Source organism: Diceros bicornis, chromosome 9 (assembly GCF_020826845.1).
Source record: "Diceros bicornis minor isolate mBicDic1 chromosome 9, mDicBic1.mat.cur, whole genome shotgun sequence".
NCBI lineage: Eukaryota > Metazoa > Chordata > Mammalia > Perissodactyla > Rhinocerotidae > Diceros > Diceros bicornis.
In genome coordinates, this window is record NC_080748.1 from 6,782,658 (window position 1) to 6,802,156 (window position 19,499).

The 19,499-nt window shown below is 39.4% G+C and overlaps 1 long non-coding RNA gene across 1 annotated transcript; it reads left to right on the forward strand.

The window, feature by feature from the left end:
- The first annotated feature begins 3,493 nt into the window (after positions 1 to 3,493).
- LOC131410073 (uncharacterized) lies at positions 3,494 to 19,149 on the forward strand. Its single transcript, XR_009221157.1, has 3 exons — positions 3,494 to 3,652; positions 17,904 to 17,983; positions 18,954 to 19,149. It is a non-coding gene; the product is annotated as an uncharacterized LOC131410073 (long non-coding RNA).
- The last annotated feature ends 350 nt before the right edge of the window (positions 19,150 to 19,499 follow it).

The following is a 19,499-nucleotide window of genomic DNA, read 5'->3' on the forward strand; positions in this document are numbered from 1 at the left end:
ATGTATACATGGGAGAAACTCAGAAATGAGCGACTTGTCCCTCTGTCTAAGCTGCTTGCTTAAGTATTGCAGCTAAAGGCGAGGAGTGTGTTGGGGGTGGGTAGTGGCCTGGGACTTCAGAGGGCAGGAGAACAATTCTTTTTGGGGTTATCTATAGATAATGTGGTCAGGGAGAGACAGAGTTTTTTGATAAAAGGGGCTTGGTGCCCCTCCCATTGTAACATCTATTTTACATTATCTTTATAGCCATCATGATAGAAGATCTGTTCCAGGAAGGAGCCACCATGTCAAATTCTTTAGGCAGTTAGTGGGGGAGGTCAAATGTCCTTCAGAGAAAACAATCAAGGTAAAGAGATATATTTCAGGGTGGCCAAATCTTGATCTCCCACACTCTGGTGAAGGAAGGGGGTATTTGGAAGGGACAAGGTGTCAAAAGAGGAACACTGAATAAGTTGTCAAGACCTAGGATGCCTGGTTCCTGTAATCATTACACTGAAATTACGTTCCATCTAGAATTAAACATATATACTCTCACAAAAGAGGGGATGATTTTTTAAAGTGAGACATTTTTAAATCATCCTTTGCTCTTCTGGAGTACACAGTAATGTCATGGTTATAGTCATAAAAATATAGCAGAAGTAACAGAGACATATCATCTTTTGTCCACACTTAGACAAACAATGAACATTTAGAAAATGTTAGGGTGTTGCTGTCAAGTACTAACGCCACTGTCTATACAAGCTGTGGCAACCCAAGGCTAAACCCTAAAATGGAATCTCTCTGAGTCAGGGTCTCTGCCCACTGAACCAGCCTGAAGGTTAGCCAAGGTCAAGGAGCCGCTGCAGGGAATGAATCATGGCTTCCTCTTCCCCAGAAGTGGCACCCAGCCGCCTCACTGGGTGCAATGCCAGCAACACCGTCTGATTTTACCCTGTGGACCTGCTCTCCAGGCTCCGGCTGCCTCTGCCTATACCATCTCTCAACTGTCCCAAAATGACTGGGTCTCTTTGCCAGCCCTGCCTTTGACATAAAGTGTGATTTTTGTCCTGGAAAATTAACCATGTCAGGCCTGATTCGTGTACCCTCTGTTACTAAGCAGTACTATGGCCTGATGCACACGGTCTCTTTCTTCCAAAGAGATTCAGGCACTTTTCAGAATGCTGGACAGATCCAAAGGGCCTGGAAGGCAAGTGTCCATCCTCAAGGGACGGTTGTTTAGGAAGCCAGTAATCCTTACTGAACTCTGGAAGGTTGGGGGCATGTGGGGTTGGTGGAGAGAAATTAGAATCATCTAGAGTGCCTTCTCATCCTCCCTACACGTACTCCTGGAGATAACGCTATACTCTCCCTGACAGAGGCATCCAGTCTTCCACAGGAATTCACCGTCGCCTGAGTCACTGACACTGGTGAGAGCGTCTTGCTCCGGAGTGCTGAGCACAGGGGACCAGGCCACATCCCCTGGCAGCACTGTGAAGTACCGCAGTTCTTCCATACTGGTCGGAAACTCACCACTATTCCAAATCTCTGTGGGACTCGATGCTGCACTTTCTCCCTCGGACTTTGCATCACCCAGTCCTCACCATGATTTGTAATTAAGGGGTGCCCGACACAGTGCATCGAGGGAGGGGGCTGCAAGACCTCAGTGCCTCGGCCGGGTGCCCTCTCACTGGGATGTGCCAGTGCCAGTTGTTCAATGTTTTGAACCTCACTCCTGGGGGTGGAGAGCTGCCATAGATGGACTGAATCGGAACCTTTGAGAATGCGACTGGAGAATCTTTTTTTTTTGATAACTTGCCAGATTGGGAACCACTGATCAAGGCCTTTTACTATTCCTGCTCTCTGAATATCTGCTGATAAAGTGGTCAGTGTGTGTGTGTGTGTGTGTGTGTGTGTGTGTGTGTGTAATTGTAGATTTTTCCTGGGTGTACTGAAGTAGTAAGAGGAGGTAAGAAGGTTGCAAAGAAAATAATATGCAGACTATTTGTCAAGAAATAAGAAATAAGTCAAGACTTACCCCAAATAAATCTCATTCCATGATTGAGACTGTCATTGCCTTTTAAAATTTCTAATCAGTTAAACAGATGCAATAAACATCCCTGATTCATCTTTTCATTTATTCTGCTTCCTAAGTATATTTTTAAACATGCTCCTTCTTCTTCATTCCTTTTGTCATTGATTTTTAGTCATGAATGAATAAATTCCTCATTGTGTCCCTATATCCAGTCTCTCCCACCCCTCAGATCAACCTTTTTCTCAGCCACCAAAGTGGTCAAAACCCAAAGCTACTCGGGCCATTCTATTGCTTAAATTCTTCGGTAACTCTCCATCACCTTTGTTATGATATCTTAGTCTCCTCAGTGTGCCCATGAGGTGTTTGTGATCTGATAGGTCTGAGTTTATCTCTTAACACTCCACCCCGCCCCCCCCTTACCTGTGTATATGCTTCCCACCCTCTACCTGTGTATATGCTGCTCCGTTTGCCTGGAAGGCTCTCACTCTTTCTTTCCTTCTTGCCCTCCACCCTCATTCCCAGTGACTTCCATTTTGCTAGTTGACTGCTTTGCTCCAGCCTGAAGCCTGGGCCACTTCTTCTGAAAGCCTGCACTTGACCAAGCCCGTAAGAGTAAGGAAGCTTTGCCTTTTCACACCACACAGTGTGTGCACCCCTCAGTCTTAGCACTTATCACTAGAGTGCTTTCTACCTTCGTCGCATTCCCAGACCCTCCCATAGAGCACAGCAGGTGATCAGCAAGTGATCATCGAATGAATAACTGAATGGAGAGAAAGAACGGGTCTGGCTGAAGTATCAGATTAGATTTTTGTTTATTCTCTTGGATTTCAGTATCTCACTTATTATGGTTATGTTTTGTTTTTTTTTTTCAACAAGCAGAAATTTTAAAAAAAATCACCCTTAACCTATCTTTAAGGATGAATAATTCTATTTTTATAGAATTATTAAATTAAACAAGAGTCTATATGAATTTAAGGTCACATGTGGTTACACATTATCTGAACCTTAGGAAAGAAACTAATAATTTACTTTAAAAAATTTTACTGAGCGCTGAAAAATGTGCCATTAAGAACTACTAAATCTAGGGGCCGGCCCCGTGGCTTAGCGGTTAAGTGCGTGTGCTCCGCTGCTGGCGGCCCGGGTTCAGATCTTGGGCCCGCACCGACACACCGCTTCTCCGGCCATGCTGAGGCGGCGTCCCACATACAGCAATGAGAAGGATGTGCAGCTGTGACATACAACTATCTACTGGGGCTTTGGGGAAAAAGAAGGAGGAGGATTGGCAATAGATGTTAGCTCAGAGCCGGTCTTCCTCTGCAAAAAGAGGAGAATTAGCATGGATGTTAGCTCAGGGCTGATCTTCCTCACAAAAAAATAAATAAATAAAAATTAAAAAATAAAATAAACAAAAAAGAAGGCTATTCTTCTTAAAAAAAAAAAGAAAAAAGAGCTACTAAATCTAAACTGGGACATGCTACTGGGATGATTGTCATACGTCATATTACTTGTTAGAAGGTCTGAAGTTTCCTTTCGCTCTTTGGAGAATAGGCAAAGCCCACAGAAGAAAAGGCAGATGAAATATACCTGCAGAAATCTTTTCTCAAAACAAGACTTCCTTTGAGGATGATTCTGGGGAAAATGGTAAGTTCTTCACAGTGACTTAAAGCTGCCTCCTTAGTGTGAGAGATTCTGACTAAATGTACACAGTTTACCTGGTCGACCACCTACTCTTAGATAAATCATCATATTACTCATATTGAAATATTTTATTGAGTGGATTCTTTAATTGTTGTATTACAGATTGTGGAATATCATGCAGTGTGCTGGTTACTAGGCACTGCAATTTATTGAATGCACCATATAACTTGAATTACGTTTGTCATCCAGTGGTCCTCCTTTAGGAGTGAAATAATTTGACCTGATAATTCACCCTCTAGGGGTAATGTTTATGTGTAGTAAGGATCCTGTCTAGTGTAAACTGATGAGCAGGACCTGTAGAAGCCTGTGGTGGCAGAACTGAAATTTTAGTAATTTGGGCTTGCCTTCACCCCGCCACTGCCTATATGGCAGGGAAGCCTAGAGTTCTACATCGTGCATAGAATTACACACTGGGAAGAAATGTAATACGGTGGGTAAAACCAGAGACTCTGAAGCCCAACTAACTTGTTTAATTAACTCCCTGTATGATCTGGGTTATGTTACTTAAACTCTCCATGCCTCTGTTTTTCCAATCTGTAAAACAGGAATAATTACAGTAGCTACTTCATAGGGTTGTTGGGATGAAAATATGTAAAGTACTTAGAACAGCAGCTACCTAGGCACTATATAAGTGGATAAGGTTTGAGGTTGGTCTGTCTTTTAGAAGTTGGAATGTATTTGAGGTTATGGCTATCTCCCCTGGATTCCCCCATCTCTGCCACATTTCATTAACCAGCGTCACTAATTTGCCTTTCTGATTTATTTACAGGGGCTATGTAAGTGTATGATAATTACTGAGTATTGATAATTACTAAAATGCTTTAGAAAATAATGGTGGTGATCATGACATTACTTCTAAACATGAAAACCAATAACTGGCTCCTTCTATTTATATAAAATGTTAGCAACATTCCAAAATGAACAAAGTCGCTTAAAAAAAATAGAGTTTTTATTTAGCACTTCTCTCTGACTGCGTGGAAATGAGTGGAACTGAAGAATTGAGGAGGACAATAGGTATGAGGTAGCCTGTGGCATGACAGACCATTGCTTCATCTCCCACCTATGGGAGGGGTCTTAGTCTGTTTGGGCCACTATAACAAAAATGCCACAGACTGGATGACTTCTAAACAACAGACATTAATTTCTCACAGTTCCAGAGACTGGAAGTCCAAGATCAAGGTGCCGGCAGATTCAGTGTCTGGAGAGGGACCACTACCTCGTTCATCGACAGCCGTCTTCTCCCTGAGTCCTCACATGATGAAAGGGGCAAGGACGCTCTCTGGGATCTCTTTTATAACGGCACTAATTCCATTCATGAGGGCTCCACCCTCATGACCTAATCACCTCCCAAAGGCCCCACCTCCTAATACCATCACATTGGGGGTTAGGATTTCAACATATGAAATAGGTGGGGGACACAAACATTCAGTCTATATAGCAGGAGGCAAACATTGTTCAGGGATAATGAAAAGGTTACCTGTTAAACCTTTTCCGTATACCTTTGGAAAGATGAGTAGGAGGTAATATTAATGTACCTGATAAACATCCCTCAGTAATAATTTTGCACACCATGTCATCATTGCAACACACAGCGTCATTATCTCATTCTGGACCAGGGCGAAGCTCGTCCGTCCCTCACACTGCTGCAGAGAGATCTTCCTAAACTCACATCTGATGTTATCACCCCTGTGGTTTAAAATGGCAAAACACACTTTCCACGACTCTCATCACCTTCCGCAAATGCTTCACAAGGCCCTTCACTCTGGCTCAAATCTGTTTTTCCAGAGATTCAACTAATCTCCCTCCATTGAATCCCCACTTCTGTGCACCTTCACGACTAGCCATTCCCAGAAACTCCCACACTTCACCACGTCTTCGCGCCTGTGTCTCACACGTTCTCTCTGCCGGGAATGCCCGTCCTTGTCCTTTGTTCACTCAGCCTAAGGTCTACTGCATTCCAAAGCCTTCTACTTTGGTCACTCTTTTCTGGGCAAAATGAAGACTATCACTACTTTGTACTGTAATGTCTATTTAATCACCCTTTTCTCCCACTACTGTGAACCTCTCGAGGGTAGGGGCTAAGTCTACCTATTTTGTAGTGCCTACCCAGAGTAGATACTCAATACATATTTGCTTAATGCACGAAGTAATCTATGAAGGTGGATATTCTGTTCTGCCCTCACTTGGGCTTTTACAATAGTTCAAATGAACAAAGAATAGTCAGGCCTCATCAGCTTGTGTAACAAAATAACTTAAAATTTTCTCATATGGGCTTTCCAAGCCTGCAACCTATCTCGATTCTTCTTGCCTCGAACAATTTTTGAACTCTCCAAAGATTAGCGTTAAGTTTATGGACCAGTCTGTTGACTGTCCTTACCATGTGGCATCTGCCATGTTCATCCTCTCCTATGCCGGTTCCCACCAGAGCTTTACTGGTACCACCCCTGATGGTGCCCTTCATGCCATGTTGACATCTTCTAAGAGCTGAAAATCAAATCTATCAGGGTGCTAGTGGTGCAAGCTTCTGAGCAGAGGTGGCATGGTCCACGTGACCTTCTTCTATACTTTGTTACCTATGCCTCAAGGCAGGTCTGTTTCTGTTCAGGATCTCACAAAATCTCTAATAAAAATAGTCGTTAGCTTCTGACTCTTATTCTGTGCTCCCAATCCAAAGTTTAATGCAAAATCATGAGCTCTTGTGATTTCTTTTGACTTCAAAGCCCATGTTCTTTCTGCCATCACCTACTGCTTTATATATCCATGAAGGTGATGACACACATATCTTTCTAAATGTAAACATGATTCTTGTCTGTTTGGCCTGAGAACATGTTGGGTAATAAGAGAAAAAATTGAACACTTGTCATAGATAGTCCATGTGGATTGTCTATACACAAACCATAGGCAGCACAGTTACAGTTCTGATGTTTTAGGGAGCTACAGTCGAGCCATCCCCATCGTCTACTAATACACTAACCCTGCTTTTGTCATGGTCACCTATTACTGTCCTGAGGCTCATCCAATGGACACTGTGGTCCTCCTCCAGCAGCCTCACTCCACAGCATCCAACACAGGTGGTCAGGCTCTTTTTCCCAGGACACTTGCTTTCACGACACCATAGCTACCTGTCGTTCCCCCTTTTCTTGGTCTCACCTTCCCAGCTCCATTAACTATCTCCCAAGACTTTTTCCTTTGCATTTCTAATTAAATTAGACCCCTTGGGACTGTCTGTGGCCCTTACACTTACTCTTGCTAGACTCTAGCTTGACGTCTACAGTCCCCTCCTGGCTTGAATGTCTTCTGCATGTGAAGAGATCCCATGTTGATGTGTTCACCTTAGGCTCTTCTTCTGTGAGCAATACTATCGACCCATCTTGACATTCTCAAAGCTGGACTCCTGATCTCACCCTCCAATTCCGTTCCCTTCCGGGTCTCTCTCATCTTTTTTAATGACTCCACACTCCTCAACTTCCATATTTAGTTTACAAATACTCCTGCATAGTGAGTTTCCCCAATATACTTTGGACCTACCCCAAATTTTCTGTATCTAGAGCTCCTCCCACAATCTGAGCCACCACTATCTGCTCTTTTCTTTTCTCTTGTCCTGCCTCCTTTCCCCATTCAAGGTCAACACACCAAATGGAATAAACTTTTTCAAGATTTTATATCATCACATCATTCCCTGACAACACACTTGAATAACTGCATTTTATTAGAGTTAAATCCCATCTTAGACTGTGGCTCACAATGTCTTACTTCTTCTTCTATCTTCACCTCAGCTTGCTTTTCCCTTCACAGCCTCTCTCCTCTGTTCTAGCTACTCTGACCTTTTCACGGTCTTGACAAACTTCCCTCCTTAGAGAGTTTGCACATGCTTTTCTTTCTGCCCAGAATGCCTTGCCCTTGTTCTCCATGTGCTACTTTCCCTGACACTTCACCTACACAGGATCTATGCACGATCCTCCATTAGTTTTTGCCCAAGCACAGCCTTCACAGCACATTTCTAAATCTGCAATTACATACTTATTTGTTTACCTGTTAATTCTCTGTCTTCCTCTACTAATCTATGTGCTTGATGGAGACACACCCATGTTTGTTTTTCCCTGTCTTGTTTATCAATACCTTGCACAGAGCTTGCTTGGTTGACTTTTTAATAGGTCTTTGTGCTAAAATTATTCTGGTTGTTGGCATATGGGTACATATATATTGCTAAAGGGAAGGATACCGGATATGTCCCTGGTAATGGTAGGAATAAGTAATGAATGTCCATTATTATTACTACCATTTAAATTACTCTAGAAATCCCAAGCAAAGCAAATTGGGAATAAGCAAATTAATAGTTATAGTTGTTGTCACAGAGAAAACAGACATCAGTTTTTGCTGATGATGCTGGTGATGTGATTGCCTACTACAAATATCCAAGGGATTGAGGCAAAATACTGTAGATGTCTGAGAATGCAGCAGAGGCAACAGTTCCATTTTTTTTTTAAGTATCCAAATCAATTGGACTATTATAAACTAATAATAAATCTCCAAAAACGTGATGCTAAAGTACTTATGCACCAAATCAACAAAATTTAAGATGTTCAGGAATAAACTTAGTGAGAAATTATGGGACCTGTATGGAGAAAAATCATGACCTATATAAGGAAAATAAAATAAAATATTTATAATTGGAGAGAGGTTCCACATTTTTGGATGGGAAGACGATATTTTTAACATATCAATTCTCTACAAATTAACATTCATTTCATTTATTTCTGATTAAATTCTCAGCAAGATAATTTTGGACAATGACAAAGGCTTTTAAAATTTATCTGTAAAAGTAAACATTTTGACTATTGGAAAAGTTCTGACAAAAAGAGAAATGTCAGAAATGGGGAACAAGCTTTACTCTATGTTAATATGGATTTTTTAATATTCTGTGGTGAAATGGAATTGGTGTAGCATTAGAAACATATGTTAATGTAACAAAATAGAGTGCAGAAACAGACTCAAGTATTTAAAGGAATTTAACATAAGAAAAAGTTGTCATTTTATCTTTTAAAAATAATTATATTTTTGAGTAGGTAATTATATTTTGAGCAGCATAACACACAAAAAGTTGTGTAATGAAAACTTAGTCACCCCCCCGCCCGCCCCGCCCCTGGCCCCTCGCTACACAAGTTCTTTCTCCAGAGACAACCACTTTTACCAGGTCCTGTTTATCTTTCCACAGATAATCCACATATGTCAGTGTACACGCTGAGCACTGCTATTGTTTGCACAAATGATAGCAGAGTACATATAATGCTTCTGCACTCTCCCCCCTTTTGGTTTTACTGATCTTAGTAAAGCATCTTAGAGACTTAGCAGTACTTAGTAATTACCTAGTAATAGTATCTTAGAGACTATTCCACATCAGTATATTTAGAATGATCTCATTGTTTCTAATACTGTGTAGCATCCCATCAACGGGATGCCCTGTAAGTCATTCAACAAGTCTCCTGTGAATGCTACTGCATATTGCAATAGTTATTCCTGCCGCCACCCCCCACTTTGTCTCCATGTATGACACAACTAGAGCATAAATCCAAGGCATCACTGGGTCAAAAGATATATATATGTGTATCCATATATCTCTATATACATAATCTTAATACATTTCACCACATTATTCTCACTAGTGATTCATATTTCTAACGACGATATATGAGACTACCTACTTCCCCACACCCTGCCAAAACTGTATTGTCAACTTTCTGAACTTTTTCAATCTGATAGATTAAAAAAAATGGAGTCTTGAGCCAGCCCCCCAGCCTAGTGGTTATGTTCAGTGTACTCCACTTTGGCGGTCTGGTTCGATTCCCGCATGGAACTATACCACTCGTCTATCAGTGGCCGTGCTGTGGCAGTGGCTCATATACAAAAAGAGGAAGATTAGCTGCAGATGTCAGCTCAGGGTAAATCTTCCTCAGTGAAAAAAAAAATGGTGTCTTATTGTAGTTTTAATATGCATTTATTTCTCTTAATGTGGGTGAGGTTATGGGTATTTTTTCAATTTTAAGAAACATTTGTATTTATTTTACACCTACATTTCCTCATGGATTTGTATGAGTCTTTGTATATTAAGGCACTAAGTTCTTTATTTTTTTATGAGTTTCCCCAGCTTATTATCGATCTTTTACACAGTGCTTTTTTAATGTGCATATTTTAAAATTATGAAATTTATTTTTGAATTTATCAAATTTTTCTTTTTTAGCTTCAGGGTTTTATATCATATTTGTATATCTTTCCTAATTTAAGATTTTTAAAAACATCTTCCATGTTCCTGTCGATTTATTTATGATTTATTTATTTATTTATTTATTTATTTATTTATTTTTTGTGAGGAAGATTGGCCCTGAGCTAACATCCATGCCCATCTTCCTCCACTTTATGTGGGATGCCACCACAGCATGTCCTGACAATTGGTGTGTCGGTGTGCGCCCAGGATCCGAACCTGGGCCGCCAGCAGCAGAGCACATGCACTTAACTGCTATGCCACAGGGCCAGCCCCTATGTTTTATTTTTCAGATGTAAACTTTGAGGTAGGAATCTATTTTTCTTCCAGTTACCCAGCACCGTTTTTTGAAAAAAATTCTTTGTCAGCGTTTTGAAGTGTGTAGATGGCATTTTAAATCACTAGATAAATATATTAGGAACGCTATGGAGATGTTAAAAAATCATTTGAGTTCCTACTTACTTTAGACTTAAAAATCTCCCAAAATGTGAAAACAGCAACAGATATACCATTACATTGCTATGTTTTAACTTCATATGGCAAAATACCATAAATAAAGTTGAAAGACCAATAGGGAATAATTAATTTACAGCAAATATTGCAGAAGTTAAACATTTAAAAAGCATTTACAAATTTATATAAAATATGAGCACTTGAACAGAAAAACAGGCAAAAGAAAAAGTAACAATATGTGTTCAAATGTTCAACCCCACTAGTAATGATAGAATTGCAAAATAAATGCAGAGCAGTTATCATTTCACATCCTTCCATTAGATTTGTAAAGTAAAAATTATATAAAATATATTAAAAAATATTTTTGTGTTGAACATGTGTCAAAATGAGCAGTTTCATATGATATTGGCAGTAGGATAAATGTATGTAGCCTTCTTGGAAAGCAATCTGGTCAAATATCTTGAAATTTTATATTTTCTTGTTGTTTTACTCAGAAATTATATTTACAGAAATTTAATTTACAGAAATTTATCAAAGGAAACAAGCAGATGATTGTGCCGTAATGCATGCACGAACAATGTTATTTCAGCATTGTACATATGCTAGAAAGAACTAAAAATATCCTAATTGTTCAATAATAGGAGGCTGAGTAAAATCATTAGTCATGATCACATCAAAATATTATTTATCTATTTAAAATGATGTAAGAATCTGAGAACTGACACACAAAATGTTCATATAATATAGTTACTGAAAATCAGGCTATAAAATAACTTGCTTAATTTGATCCTCTCTATCTATATCTATCTAATCTATGCATCTTTCTATCTATGTATTCATCCATCCACTCGTCCATTCATCCACTCACCTACCTATCTAAAAGGGATACACACAAACGCACACAAATATACATATTTTATATATATCATGGACATTGTGGTTGCTTCATCACAACCTATTTTTCTTCCCTTAGTAAATTTCATCCAGATATTTATATCTTCTTCACTGGAGCCTGAGTTTGGGAGAGGCTAGTTCCATCCCCTGGCCCTAGGAGTGGAGTGGTTGATGAGGCCTAAACTATCAGTGTAATCCATCACCTGGCTACAATGATTGATTTGGAAGTGGACAAGTAATTCCTTTCCGATCAGTGAGATGGGGGAATATGTTTGCTGGAAACTTGCAGTAATGATAATTCTTTGCTGTCCTAAGAAAACTTCCAGAAATGGTTCTCAATCCCTCTTCTTGAATATGGATATGCACGCATCTGTCCCTGTTAGTTCTTGGGACCCGTCCTGATACCGTAAGAGAAAGGGACAGCTTTGGGGAGGCTGATGCCATGGAAAACAGAACACGAGCAGGTCCTTGATGACATTGCTGAACTACTGCATCAGTCAATCCTTGAAGCTACCCTACCCCTGGACTTAGATCCACAAAGATGCAAGATCCCCTTCATCGACTAAATCAATTTACTTAAATGGGCTTTCCTCCTATCTGCAAGCAGATGTACCATAATTTGGTGTGTGTGTGTGTGTGTGAATGAATACATGTGCACTGGCAGATAAATAAATACACATATAGGAGAAAAAAATTTGGAGTGATATTTGCCAGAATATAACAGTGGTACATTGCAGGTTGGAATTATAGTTGAATTTCACTTCCTATTGTGCCTTTCAGATTTTTTTTCACAATGAACCTGAATTACTTGTTTGATCAGGAAATCAATAACAAAAGCAACAAACAGTTTAGAAAAACAAGCAGTTGTATTTGGGGGAACAAGATTAACTTCAGAACGCGGTAGAAAAGATCTGTGTGTGTGTAACTCTCATGATTTTCCATGACCATAAGTACCAAAGGAGCCAAAAGTATGACGTAGCAGCCAAAAAATAATATGAATATAATGCAAACTTAGGTTTTTAAAATAGGAATACAGTGTCAAGATCAAGAGTGTTAATAATCCCACTGTTCTCTACCCGGATCAGACCACACCTGGAGTATTGTTTTCAGTTCTTTGTTACTACAAGAATTCAGGCACTAACTGACATATTCCACGGATACAGGGAAGGATTTATGCATTTGGAAAGAGCTGGAATTTTAAGACTTTTGAGATTTTTTCCACATTTAACATGCTATAGTTCAATTTTGAAGAAGAATGCCACTATGTCTTGCTCTTGGACATTCAAAAACAATCATATGTGTGAAGATACCAAGGCTCAGAGAGAGTAAGTGATAGCCCAAGGACATACAATTCATTAATGGCAGAATTTTGTCCAGAAGACACTTCACAAGCCACACGTTAAAGAAGATATAGACAGCGTGACGTATGTTCAGAGGACAGTGACACGGATGTTTAAGGCAGAATCAGTTAGCTCCAAGTGATTCAAGGTTAAAGGACCAGAACACTTTGTGAAGGTGAGAGGACATAATAATGTTCTCAAACAAAACTGTCACAGGAAGAGGAATTCCACTTGCTGTGATTAGTTGAAATGACTCAAACTACGCGGAGAACTGGTGGAGACATTTCTTTTTTTTCTTTCAGAATATAAATAAGAATTTTCTGATGAGAAGAACTGTCTAAAGATAGTCTAAGGTGACTAGGGAGAAAGGGGAAGTGCAAAGACTTCTAACTGTTCCCGGGCATCCCCTCCCTCACTGGGAGAATGCCCAGGTTTCTAGTTAGGCACCAATGGAGATGACATTGCCCCACCCCTTGGCAGCAAGGTCAGGCCTGTTACTTCTCCATTTACCAAATAATTCATTCTTTTTACAAACTTGCTAAATGTTGGTAGCTATATAATGAATCCAACTGTCATGTGCGGCAAGGATTCTATGATTTAGAAAGCAGAACCCTGGATGGACTGACTGATGAGGTTTCACTTTTTTTTCCTTTGGTGAAGAAGATTGGCCCTGAGCTAACACCGATTCCAATCTTCCTTTGTTTTGTATATAGGACACTGCCACAGCATGGCTTGATGAGCAGTGTACGGTGTGTAGGTCTCTATCTGGGTTCTGGGCCCACAAAGGCTGTGAGGCAGGGACTGTGAACTTAACCACTATACCGCCGGGCCGGCCCCTACTTTTGATTTGCTTATCACCCAGAGGTATCGCACTGTCTACCGTTCAGTCATTAGAGGTTCAAGCGGTTGCTGAAACTGTACAAAGAGAGACTTGGGAAGAACAAGAAAAAAGGCAGGCATGGATTATCTACAATCACAAAGGTAACTGATGGAGGAATTAAAATAGAACTAGGACTTTGTTGGGAGTTTAGGTAAATTAAATCTTCATCTGCCATCATAGCAGGTCAATAGGTAATAGGTAAAATTGATTAATCAAGAATGAAGCATAAAGAAAATCCATATTTTTAGAGAAGTGGAGGTCACCACCAGAGGAAACTGCCAACAAAGTCAATAGTGGTTGCCTCCTTAGGAGTGGTGCTGAGTGGGGTGTGCAGGAGGCAGGGCTCTCTTGCTTTCAATTTTAAGTGCTCAGTATTATTTTATTTTTAAATATGAGCACACATTACTTTGGTAAAAATGCACACACGTACACACTGCTCTGGCTCTGATTCTGAGTGACGCTAAATGCTTTTCCAATGTGGGTAGAGTCTGCAAAACAATCTGTATATAGTGGATGTATTTCTACCCAGAGGCTAGACCGTTTATAATAGAAAATTATGTTGCCTTTGATCTGTTCCATCTCTGCTGTCAGAGGGAGAAAGTACTCCTCTCTAACCCAGCTCTGACTCTGACTTTCACCCAAGTGCTTTACTTAACATACTATTCTTGGATTACCTCATAAAAAGTTATTGGAGCTTTCAGAATATTAGAACATGAATTTTTCTGTTATATAAAGATTTAGCTGGACACAATTTTAGAGAGGGATGTGTATTTTTTATTTGAAAGTTTTCTAGCTGTATGGCATTTTACTCCCAAGGAAGTAGCATGTTGGATATTAAAAAGCCCCTAGTCAATAATTGTACTAGACCATGGGAGAATGAATCCTAGCAGCACATGTGAAAACCTCCTACTGTGAGTATCTGGTGTTTTTCTCTGTATCTTGTTGAAATTGAAAACCACAGAAAAAGGCATAAATTTCCTTTTCAACTCCACAAGATCTCTTGCTCACCTTACCCTCGGTAGTTAAATATATCAGTATAGTGCATCTTCAAAACCATTTCCTGAAGCATTCTTTCTTTTGTATTTCATGAGTCACAAATCAATCTTTTTCTTTTCAATGTCAGAATCACAGTTTTTCTCCTATTATTACCAAACTGAAGGTATAGTGTAGCAACATAACATGTTTTTCACACCAAGCTCTCTTAAGGCTGGAGGGTCATCTGCTTCAGGCTCCAGAAGAATATGCTTCCTCCCGTGGAAGTGGACCAATCCAGGAGGAATCAGGACTCATCTGAGGGAGGGGCCAGGCCTCAAAGGTGGTTGGCAGCACTGCCGACATCGACGTTCAAGTCAGGAGACCAGATCTTGGCTTAGCTTCAAGGAGAGTGAGGTCTTTGTTGTGCTTCGATGGAAACTGCCAGGGTTCTCTGATGGGTGTTTAGGTTTGAAGAGAATGAGATAGTGACATTAAATTTGCAACAGTTATTTTGAAAAATCTTCAAATCCTTAGAAATAGCCCTATTTCTGTTACAAAGTGGGTTTTGGACAAATAATGTATTACTTTTGCTTTACTTTTGCATTTGTGGCCCTGTATTTGTTTTTTCCATTTTTTCCCCAGCTAGGTTTCTAGTTTTTGTTTGGGTTAAATTTTAGGTGGTTGTAAAAGGTCAAACCCTGGGTGAATAATATTCAGAATGTTCGGTACCTTGGAACTTCTCTCTAATATGGAGAGCTTTTCTTGGTAACGTTCATCAGCAATACTTTAATATTCCATCTAAGCTCTGGAAATCTCATTTTCACACTCTAAATAAAGAAATCTCAAATCTCATTTTACTGTGCTTTTTGCCAACAAGAATCCTATCTTATGGAGTTAACAAGGATGGCACGGGCTGTATTATTATATTCTGAGGTGTAATCTGTCGAAGTCCAAAATGTTACTGTTAGTAATTTCCACAGGTCTTTGAAGACTCCACCTAGACTTGATTCTGTGCCGAGATAATACAACACATTTTTTTTTCCTAAGGGAATTTGTTATTTCTTTCTGGATCCACATTTTCTATGTTACTCTGACTCTCACATCTGCCTCCAGCTGGGACTACGCCTAACACATTGCTGCCACATTTCCAAAAAGAATTCACTATGCCTGAAAACATAGATATAGTCAAGTTCTACATATTGTCTGTGGTTTATCCAGTTATTGGAATGAATGCTCTCCACAACAGTCCTGGCCCTTATAGCCTCAGCAAACCATAGAGACCCAAGTATTTCTGCCCCTACTGATTTGGCCTCCCAGCTATTTTATAAGCTGGGAAGCTTATAAAGCTCTAGAAGAAATTTTATAAGCTCTAGAAGAAATTTGCACAGAAGGTGAGGCTAGGGATGGAGCAGATTGCATCATTGCATATTTACTGTTTCCTAGGAGCCCACAATAAAGTTTTTGCTACATTCTATACACCTTGAATAAAAGGAAATAGTGCAACACTAGCAACACTATTTTGCTCTAGAGTATTTCCGAACACGAAGTTTTCTTTACAACTTGAGGTCCCAATTATGCTGACTAGTTATTATATTGCCTCTGAGGCACTGACACTCTAAAAGTCTAGTTAGATAGTAGGCTATTTCTCCCAAACTTAAAGGGAGAGATTCGCTAAACCTTTTGAAAATTGTCTAGATTTTGTATTTTTCCTCTTTCCATCCCATCTATCTTTCCTGCAATTTTAGGTCTCCTACTTGGTTACTGTCAGTCTGCTGTGGATATAGAAACTATCAAAGCTTGCTAGAATTATTTTTAAATTAAGAACATAAAGGTTCTGATCATGAAATTTTCTAACAGTTCTATGAACTCTGTACTGTCCATTTTGGCTTCTTTGGAATCCCCCCTCCCTTTTATTTTGTATATTTCCTCATTCTTGGCTAGATGCTAAATCAAAGGGTTGTAAATTGTGTTCCTGGATTCCACAGAGGTGCTAAAAGGCCACCAGAGATGGGAACAAAAGCCCACGTTTCCCTCCTGCCCTCACCCTGCTAGACTGTGGCTCTGCATGTGACTGGGCTCACAAAAAAGTTCATATTGGTTAAACACGTTGAAAACCACGATTCTAGACGGATGAAATTATTACACAGTTACATTACATATAGGTAAGTAAGTAGATCAAGTCCATGAAGATGTAAGCTGCAGACTTATTGAATTCTTTCATTGATAGATGTATTATCTATTGGTACAACTATAATCAACACAATACCACTCAAACCGCAAAACTCTTTAGACAAAGAAAAATGAGTGAAGAGGAAAGGTTACAGAAGATTATTAGTTGGTCTTAAAAAATTGAGATTGGCTAGTCTTTGGGAGTTCTGCTGAATGACTTCTCCCTTAATATTAAACCCCTGTGAATTTCAAGGAAAATTTAATCCATATGTTTCTGATTCAATTATTCTTAATTCATTAAATGTTTTTTAAAAGCTATTTGAAACTTGAGAAGCTTTTTTATGAGTTTTAGTAATCTTTTGTTCTTTGAATTAGGAAGGAGAATTTTGCCAAGAGTTAATGGTACTTGAACCTCGATATGCTTAAGGGGATTCTAAACTTAGTAGAAAGTCCAGCATCCTGTCATAACCCGTGACTCTGGTTCTTGCAAACTCTCTACCACTTGCTACTCCTTCCACATGTGTGATGATGTTGGATCATTTGTTTTACATGCGGCGATGACCTTTGCATGAGAAATAGCTATTGCTGCTAAAGAATGGTAACACCCATGAGTGGAACACCAATTCAAGTTATCACCATTCTTTTTGGGAAGCTAATTAAATAAAAATACATGATTCTGAGAAGCAGAAGTCACTACTCCTCTTTACTTTGCTCCTTATTGTTACAGGTCAGCATATATATATAGTTTAAGTTAACTCTGAGCAGCTACCATATAACAGTTGAAGGAAATGAGGGAAACGTTTTGTAATTTAAGGGACACTAAACTTTCAAATGTAATATTTGCAGAATTCCTCAGAAAAAGAACTGAAAAGAAACATATGTATGCAGAGAACACAGGTTTGCTGAATAATATGGATGGCTTATGTTCTATTAACATAAGACAGGTTTATCTGAAGTAGTTATCCATTTTTGAGACCTGAGCTGCTATCTGTGTATCACATCTGTCAATGATGACTCAAACAGTAGCGAAGAAATATTCTCTCTAGCTTAATTGTGGGAAGTTTTTGTCTGTTAACTTGTTGTTTGCTGGTTTTAATAAGCTGAACGTGAAAACTATTCCTGGAAAGAAAAATAAAGTCATTAAGACACACAAAAGCTGCATTTAGAACCATGAGGTCTGAGTATGGAATTTGAAGAATCAATATATTAATGATTCCCTACTAGCGGGAGACAAAATGGCTCATTTGGATCCAAGGTTTCAAACAGCTCATGAGAAATTGGAACAGAAAAGCCAGCAGTGGCAGGTAAGCAATGGTGATAGCTGCTATTTTTAAACCCAGGAAGTAAGATCCTAATAGCACACTACCTAAGGATGTGGGCATCTCCAATCATCAACATTATCTTCCCATGTAAAAGATTATATAATACAGAGTTGGATTACATTGTAAGTTCCCCTTGGGTAAGGAGGAAGAAGTCCATCTGAGGAGATCCAGTATGTTTTTCTACCGCTGCTCTTTGGGAAGGTTCCTGTGTAGACAGGGCAATATTACATTCACTGCAGTGACGACAGGGTTCTAAGGGAAGCAGTACAGGACAACTTCAAAGATCAGGGCTTCTAAAATGGTAGAATTAAACTTTAAACATATGATCTCTTAGCTCCGTTTGCTTCCAGATAAACACAAATTTTCAAGTGCATTGCCAAAGTTTATTTTATTTTATTTGTCTGGTCATTGTATAAGAAGATCAAGGATTTCTTTCTAATGAAGGTCACAATTATTTGCACAACATAGAACCACACGTTTTCAAACAAAATTTCTTAGAAAAATTAACTTTAACTAAGGGTAAGGGTGTGAAAAAGTTTTGTGAAAATTTCGCAAAACCTCACATCCCATGAAATAAACTCATAATAACAAAATCTATTCAGTGCCTCTACAATCACATTCTAATAAAAGTGTTGATGACTGGAGTTTAAGTAAGGACACAATAGTCTGTCTGGCAAGTGCAACCTACATGGACCTGGTCAATCTCTTATCTCCAAACCCTGCAATAAAAGAAAAAACCGGGCCTGAAGATTTTTTTAGTTAATAAAAGTATACTCACAAATGAGGCATTTACAGAGGCAGGAATTATTTTTAAAGAGGAAAAAAGATACCTGGCACATATTTAAAACTTCTTGTCTGCACTGTAACTTATCTGTGCTGTAAAATGATTAAAAAAAAAAAAATCTCCTAGCAATTTTGCTTCTTTTAACTCTTCTGCCTTCGGTGGTTGTAGCCCATGCCACAGAGCGCTCAGCTGAACCCCTGCCCAGCTCGCTGAGGTTCCATGCACACCGGCTCTTGGCCCGGGAGAGTGATGTGGGAAGATACCATCTGTCCAGAGAAGCAGACACAAGGAGCTTCCAAAAACAAATAAAAACTATGTATACATATATTTTTAAGAAGACGAGTATCCAATTTTTCATGTCAATATAGATAATCTGCTTAATAAAATATTGAGTTTTGTTATTTTTCTTTTCTTCTCCTCAAACGTAGGAGTTGTGCTGCAGTATTTGAGGTATGTGAGGTATTGGAAGAATAAGTCTGCATGGAGCAGAGCCACAGATGGCTTCTGTGTTTAATGAGTTTCCTTTTTCTTCTTCTTTTCATTGTGTTTTAAATATTTGTTTCCACTTGTGGTCGTCACTCTTTGCTGGCCTTCGCAAGCTCTGGGTCCTGGGGGACTGGGGTCCTTTAGAGGTCAGAGCAACAGTGTGCGGGTTCCAGTTCTAAAGCAACGCTGAGCTCCACCGGTCTCCCGGGGGGCCGTGCTTCTCAGCAC